Source organism: Anarrhichthys ocellatus, unplaced genomic scaffold, assembly GCF_004355925.1.
Source record: "Anarrhichthys ocellatus isolate YVR2014 unplaced genomic scaffold, GSC_Weel_1.0 scaffold86, whole genome shotgun sequence".
Classification (NCBI taxonomy): domain Eukaryota; kingdom Metazoa; phylum Chordata; class Actinopteri; order Perciformes; family Anarhichadidae; genus Anarrhichthys; species Anarrhichthys ocellatus.
In genome coordinates this window covers 316,021-322,906 of record NW_022280116.1, presented here as the reverse complement: position 1 = coordinate 322,906, position 6,886 = coordinate 316,021, and the positions used below count along the sequence as shown (strand labels likewise).

At 41.4% G+C, this 6,886-nt stretch overlaps 1 protein-coding gene across 4 annotated transcripts in view; it reads left to right on the top strand.

Annotated features, from left to right (window-relative positions):
- The first annotated feature begins 4,223 nt into the window (after positions 1–4,223).
- Positions 4,224–6,886, top strand: part of hdac4 (histone deacetylase 4) — a 118,272-nt gene continuing 115,609 nt past the window's right edge. For 3 of the 4 annotated variants that reach the window (XM_031875049.1, XM_031875048.1, XM_031875051.1), the window contains exon 1: positions 4,224–4,369. The gene's annotated coding sequence lies outside the window, so the exon portion shown is untranslated. The remainder of the gene's footprint in view (positions 4,370–6,886) is intronic. The other variant, XM_031875047.1, reaches the window with a different exon arrangement.

The following is a 6,886-nucleotide window of genomic DNA, read 5'->3' as shown; positions in this document are numbered from 1 at the left end:
ACAATGTTCACCATCTTAGTTTAGCATGTGAGCATGCTAGCATTTGATCATGAGCATTAAACGCAAGGGACAACTGAGACTGAAGGGAAGGCCATTTGTTTTGCAGGTAATTGGTCATAAACCAAAGTATTGGATACATTGATGTTTTGACCAGATGATGGCGCCAAATGGGAGGTTAGGAGGTCAGATTTATTACATACCATGGGGATCATGGTTATCTGCACCACATCAAACCAATAGTTAAAATAGGCCACAAATGTGCACCATTGTGTCGCAGAAATCCCTTTTCTTTCCTTTGCAGTCATGTAAATCATCTCTTAATCCCTCACAATTGTCCCACGACTCTTGCGTAACAACATTTCTTATGTGCTAGGGGGTCCTGACCCCCAGTTGGGAACCAAAGTCCATTGGTTTTTACTGCTGAAGCCCTGAATATAAATGTGACACACTTTTCTGTCCGTTATATCAGCTGTACCAGTTTAATTTAAAGAACAGATTACTTCTAAACTCAAAGCATACGTTCTGCCAAATGCAATTATCATATCCCTTATCTGGTAAATACATTGTTTTATTATGTTTTGGGCGTTTTTGCCTTCACGGGATAGACAGATATTAGACAGGAAAGGGTGAGATTGGGGATGACTCCAGCAAAGGGCAGTATAGGTTGGATTTGAACCAGAGCCGCTGCGGTAAGGCCTGGGGTAGTAGTTATTAAAGTACTCCAAATGTTTTTAAATCTAAATCTATTTTTTCAATAGTCTTAGGTTGTGTATTTACAATGCACTTAACTTACTGATTGTGTAAATGACTACAATCTGAATTAAGTGTGAATGAAAAGTAGAACCCACACAACTTATTTCAAACACGCAAGCATCCTTCTTTTGTGGCGGTGCTACTTCCCCAACACAAGCAGCGCTACAACGGATTGGTTTTTTCCTGACCATGACAGGTGGGCGGTGAGTGGGAGGTTCACTCGAATGAGGCAACATGAACAGCGAATTTATGGTATTTTGGTGGGAAATGATCTCGAAAAAGAGAATAGACGTCTCAGAAGGACATCTGTGTCTGGTGCAAAGTCACGCTGTGGCAAACAGACAAAGTAGTGAAATAAACACCTAAATGTGTATTATGGATGTTTTCTCTCCACTAGTCTGAAACAAGACATGATATGGAAGCAAAATCTCAAAATTGACCAGTGCATGAAAAATATGTTTCGCCTGCAATGTCTCCCATTAATACCTTAATATCTCTTTGATAACTGTATTAATATCTTTTCCATTGATTGCAAACGAAGAAGCGCACCAAGAGTTTCATTGTACAGTAAAACATTTTAAATCCTTGTATGTAACACATTAGTAGCATTAGATATACATAGTGTGCTGCAGTGGGAACGGTTGCTGGACAAGAAAATGGCCCTAATAGAATCTTCTGTAGTTGCCCCGGGTGCTGATGGTATATCATATTGCATCATGTGTGAGCCATATCGGCCTCCATTATAGCAGATAAACTTTGGATGCCTCCCACTTCACACTGCCACGGACGAGTTTCACAGAACACTTATTATGTTGTCAGTGGTATCCTTTTAGAGGCGAGCGCGGGGCCGGGTTGACTCGTCCCATCTATGTCCAAATCAGCTTGCTGTACTTGCTGCCGCGGACAGGCCCGTTTGAGTGGATACTTATTATGCTGTCAGTGTTTTCTTTGGAGAGCGGCTCCACTGGGTTGAGTTGTTCTGCACTGCTTTTCGGATTAGCCCCCGCTCTTAAAGATAGGGTGCCAGTGTTTACTTCATTTGTGGCAGCGTTAGGTGTCCTTTCAAGCCCGGCATTAACATAGCCCACTGTTATTGTGGTATTGCATCAGCGCTGTGGATCACTGTTAGCACATACACTGCTGGGTGTCAGTGGTTTAAGGACACGGTTACCGCATAACTGCAATTCATCTCCTTTCTTTGTCACTCTGTGGCTATTAGTCCCCATCTTCTCTCCCTTTTGCTTTCACTCTCTTGTCTTTACAGCTTTTACGAGGAAGATGGCTTCACAGGTTCTGCTTTGATCTGGGGGAAAAAAGAAGAAGCATTTACTATCTCCTGTCCAGTCCCCCATAATCATCTCCAGAAAGTGTGTATATGAGAGAGTGTTTCAAACGGATGAAGAGAAGAAATTCACAACTCGGTTTTTCTATTTCATCCACCTAATTAAAATTGTTTTCCCGGAGAGCATTGTTTGTTTATTTCACTGATATTGTGTCATTTTTGTTTTCAAGGCAACGCCTGTCAGTGATGTCTACGCTACTTGTTTAAGCTGCACGATATGCGTTGCCCCTACGCAGGCAGCAGTTTATAAAAAGTTGGGGGAAGACGTGACTCGAGGATTAAAGGCATTCCTCAGTGGCGGTACGGTGCCAAAATAATTTTGTTCTAAAACCCACTGTTTTAAAGTTATACCTCCTCTTAAAACATGATTGAGGAAACAAATAATGGTATTTATTTAAATTATAATGTATTGGTATTAGATGGAATCTTCAAGTCTGGTTTTGATATACTGTGTACAACTCTATATTGGTGCCAAGACCCATGATTGTGCTCACAATATAGGCAAAGATTTCTGTTCAGCTTCCAACTCAAACTGTTGAATATTCAATGTAAAAATAAGGAAACAGCAATGTGTGTTTACTTTTCCTTCAGCATCACATAATGAGCTCGAGCCAGCTATTGTGCAATGTGACTGTTGGGAAGGCCTGCCCACATCAAAGACCTTCTCCAGTTTGGTGGAGGAAGCTCACACTTAAGTTTATCTTCTTCGTAAGAATTTAAAAAAGAAAAGTTTTTGGGTTTGTGGGATTTACAGTGTGCTGAAAACCTGACACAAATAATGGCAATCAAAAGCACCAGCACCAGATAAGGCTTTAGTGAAACAAGACAGTTCGAGCCGTTTATGAGAAGCTGGTGGCTATAAATCTTGCATTTCCGTGTGCCGTCACCATTCTTGTATGAAATCTATTATAAAATCAGGTTTTAGAGGAGAGCTGTTTTCCAGTAAGCCTATTGTTATGACCTGAAACAACAGTGATGCAAAGCATGTTGTGCTTCACATGAAAAGTTAAAAAAGTTCTTCTCTCAACTGGAAAATCTACTGTTGGTCTGCGTCTCCCCACGTAAGTATCAAACCAACTGCTGAATGCGACAAGTTGACACATGCATGTTGTGGAAAGTCATTCTCGAAAAAGGCTGCCTGGAAATCACCAAGTGAAATAGAAGAAGGTGAGGCAGACTGAGGCTACACAAGGAGGAAAATGACAATATTCACTCACAAGGAGTGCACTGAGCGTTGCAGATTTGTGATGAGAAAGCTCTGTGAGGATGGTTTGTATTATAACTTGTGTTGGGTGTGTCAAGCTGAGAGTCTGCCTTGGTCTTTGTGCTTGCATAGTAGGTTTAAGGAGCTATGATTTTATGGAATTTATTTAACCCTACATTTACCCTATATATTCAATTAAAGGCACTGAAAACATATTGTCTCAATCAGCTTTTGAAGTAGTGTTGGTTTACCAATGTTGCAACAGTTTTGGTTGTTCAAAGGTGCTAAATTGGAAATTCAGAGCACATCTATCGCCTCCATACGGCTCTCAGCATGGCGACGGCTGAGCCGGGGTCTCGCAGCTAATGGTGCAAACAGCGCTAACAGTGCCAACGACGGAAAACAAGGTCGACAGTGCTGACAGAGCTGTAGTGTATAGGGGGAACCGTAAGGGCTTCCGCAACAACGCCATCAGTCGGGACAACTTCATCAGTTGTAACTGTTAAAGATTTAATAAATAATAGCTCAGGGTGTATTTTTCTAAACTTTGATTGTTACTTGAGGAAATTGTAACATAAAGAAGATGACAAAAAAATGCAAAATAAAGTCATCAGTGATAATAACGGGTGATAAAATGACGAGTACTGCAGTCCCACAAAACAAGAAAAAAATAATGATGGTGGTAAAGCAACATCACATAAACCACAAACACAGACAATGATTTCTAAGAGGCTCAGTGTGACTTCATGCTGATTAGGAGGAAGGAGACAGTAGTGACACACACCTGTGTGTCCCATTGTCTGCCTCAACAACATGCAATGCACAAAGACAGACTTCATTCATGTCTCTCCTCACACACACTGTCATCATTTTCCTCTTAGCTGTCGGTCATCCCGTCCTGCGGACCCCGCCTCCTACGGAAACACAGGATGTTGTCCGACACGTGATTAATTCAGTATGGCGGAGCTGTTGACCGAATGAGTTTTTACGTTACCGACGGGTCCTAAAACCCTGAACCGTGGATGCTCCTGGAGACCAGCCATTTGCGCCAAAGGGTGCTCTCAACTCAGGTAGCGTTTCTTTTCTGTCTTTAAAAAAAACACACACACAAGTACACAGTCGTCTCTTTGGCTCGAACGTGTAGAGAGAACCATGGCTCATAAAGTATGTTTATGTTGTAGGCTAACGTCAGTGGGTCTCTGCGCTTTTCCTCCTCGGAGTCAAGCGGTGTTGCAGTTATTCTGCTACACATGACTTGTTTTTTCCCCGTTTGTATCGTATCAACAGAAGGAAAAGTGAAAGTGTTGCGCAACACATGGTTTAGAATCACCAGTTTGGAGTGGATTTAAAAAAACTGTCGACTATACGTGTTGTGCAACGTTGTTACTATAGCTGCTCGATATAAGTGGGACTTTAATGCCACTGTGAAGCTAGCGACATTGTTTGAAACTGTCTAAAAACAGGCTGTCATGTCGGAAAAGTGACTTTTATGGACAGCGGACGACTAATACTTGCACATTTTCAAACTTATGTTCCTTCATGTGAGTTGTGCTGCAGCACAGCGCCGTGTACGTTTTTTTTCCCCATCGCGTGCGTTCCCTCCCAAGTGTGAGGTTAATGTAAACAGTTAACAGATGTAGCGGAGAATTTGGTCACCTTGTAACAATTGTTTCTCAGCACGGTGACCGACGTCACGCGTTAACAGGGAACATTCTAGTGCAGTAAGACGTTTGTCTCCTCTTGACGATAGCTCTGCTCAAGACTATCCTCTGCACACATTTCTATAAATACCACAGGCTGTGTGTGTGTGTGTGTGTGTGTGATGGAGGTTTCTGCTGAGGTTGAACTGCCGCTGCCACAGCTTTGGGTGTAAACTTGTGTCTTCGTGAAGTGTAAACACAAGAGAGCAGCACTACAACGCTGACGTTAGTTTCCAGCTTGTAGTGTCCGATGTGTCGGCACTTTAGCGGAAAGTTAATATATATTGAGCGACCAATTTCTATATTTTTTTACATATTAATTATTGTCGTGAAAGCTTTGTAGGCATCATAGTTCAAGCCTTAAAGCTGTTTAAAGCCTACTTTAAGATTTTCTTAATTTTTAAAAATGTTATTAATGAAAGCTAAAATAAAGATTATTTCAAAGCAGTCTGTCCATCCAGGAAGCGATGGATAGAACCCCCATCCATTTACACTTGTCAAACCTGGACTAGTTAACAAGTAGGTTTCTGTAACTGTTTAAAAAAAGAAAGCTTTATTTTATCCTATTAGATTTGACAAGTCTGAGTAAAGACTATTTTGTTCTAGTCCTTGTCTGACGCGGTCTAGACTTTTTTTTCACCAATGGAATAAAGATTTCACAAATCTGAAACTGTTTTAACAATTTCTGGAGTCTACTTGTTCATGAAGCCCAGGAGTGACAGGTGTATACCTATGTCTCAAGCTAAACCTGATATATTATTGTCTGGATGAAGAACACAAAGTGGAATCGAAATCTTTTGCTTTAAAAAAACAAACAAAACAAATGTTTCACAAATCTGAAAGCGGGTTTTAAACAGTGTTCTGGCTTTCATTTGTTTTGCTGACACCCATTCGCGACAACAAGCATTTAAAAAAAACAACTGAGAATCGGTCGCTCGATATTATTCTCTAAACTTTCCCCTTAGCATTTACAAACCGGAAGCTAACTCCGGCGCCCTGACAGCTGGGGGCTGTGCCTCTGAACCGGTAAGACTCCCTTTATGCCTCCACTAGTGGAAACTATTCCCTCAGCGTTACGAGCTCTGGAGGGCCGCTGTTTGGCGTTCGTAAACTCCAGGGCCCCACAGGAACACGGTCGCTGCAGCCTTCTGAAAAACATCTTGGCTCAGCGTGCTCCTCTTTAAAGGATGACTCTGCTGAGAGCGCAGTCCTGATTGGAGCAGAAGTAAAACAGGATCTTCTTTGTTGCCGGATATTCCTCGTTTCATGTCAGCTGAGCATTTCTTTTGCACAAACGATGGTCCATAAGTGGCTGAAGACGTCTATGCTTTAGCCCTTTTTTAAATTGCTGATGATATACCAAGTCAGTGAGTGAGAAGGAGTGGCTATTCATACAAGTAGAAATGTATTCCGACAAATAAGCGCTATACTGAAGGGACTACCACTTGTCCCTGCACAGTATTAAAATTGTTGCATTGTAAGTACTAAGGGGTGAAAGTATTATACAGTTAAATTCTACAGTGATGTGAAAGATTCAGGATAAATCAGTCATTTTAAGAGCTCAAAAGAGCTCTGATTATTATGTGACTGAAATGTTTCTTTTTACGCTAAAATAATCCCAGTAATCATCCATAATAATATTTTACATGAATCACCAGTTAGTGGCACAAAGCAGTGGGGGGCTTAGTGGCAATCGGAGTCCTCCTACACAAAGAGGAAGCGCTCACAGCTCTGTGTGTGATGTTCATTCCAGGAGTTATTTTGTTATTAATATGTTGTAAATCACCTTTCTGTTGTCTGGCTGGTGATCGTGCTGTGTGTAGAATGTGCAACATGTCTCATGGATGCACTGCATTGTGGTCTTTATATATATATATATATAAAGAC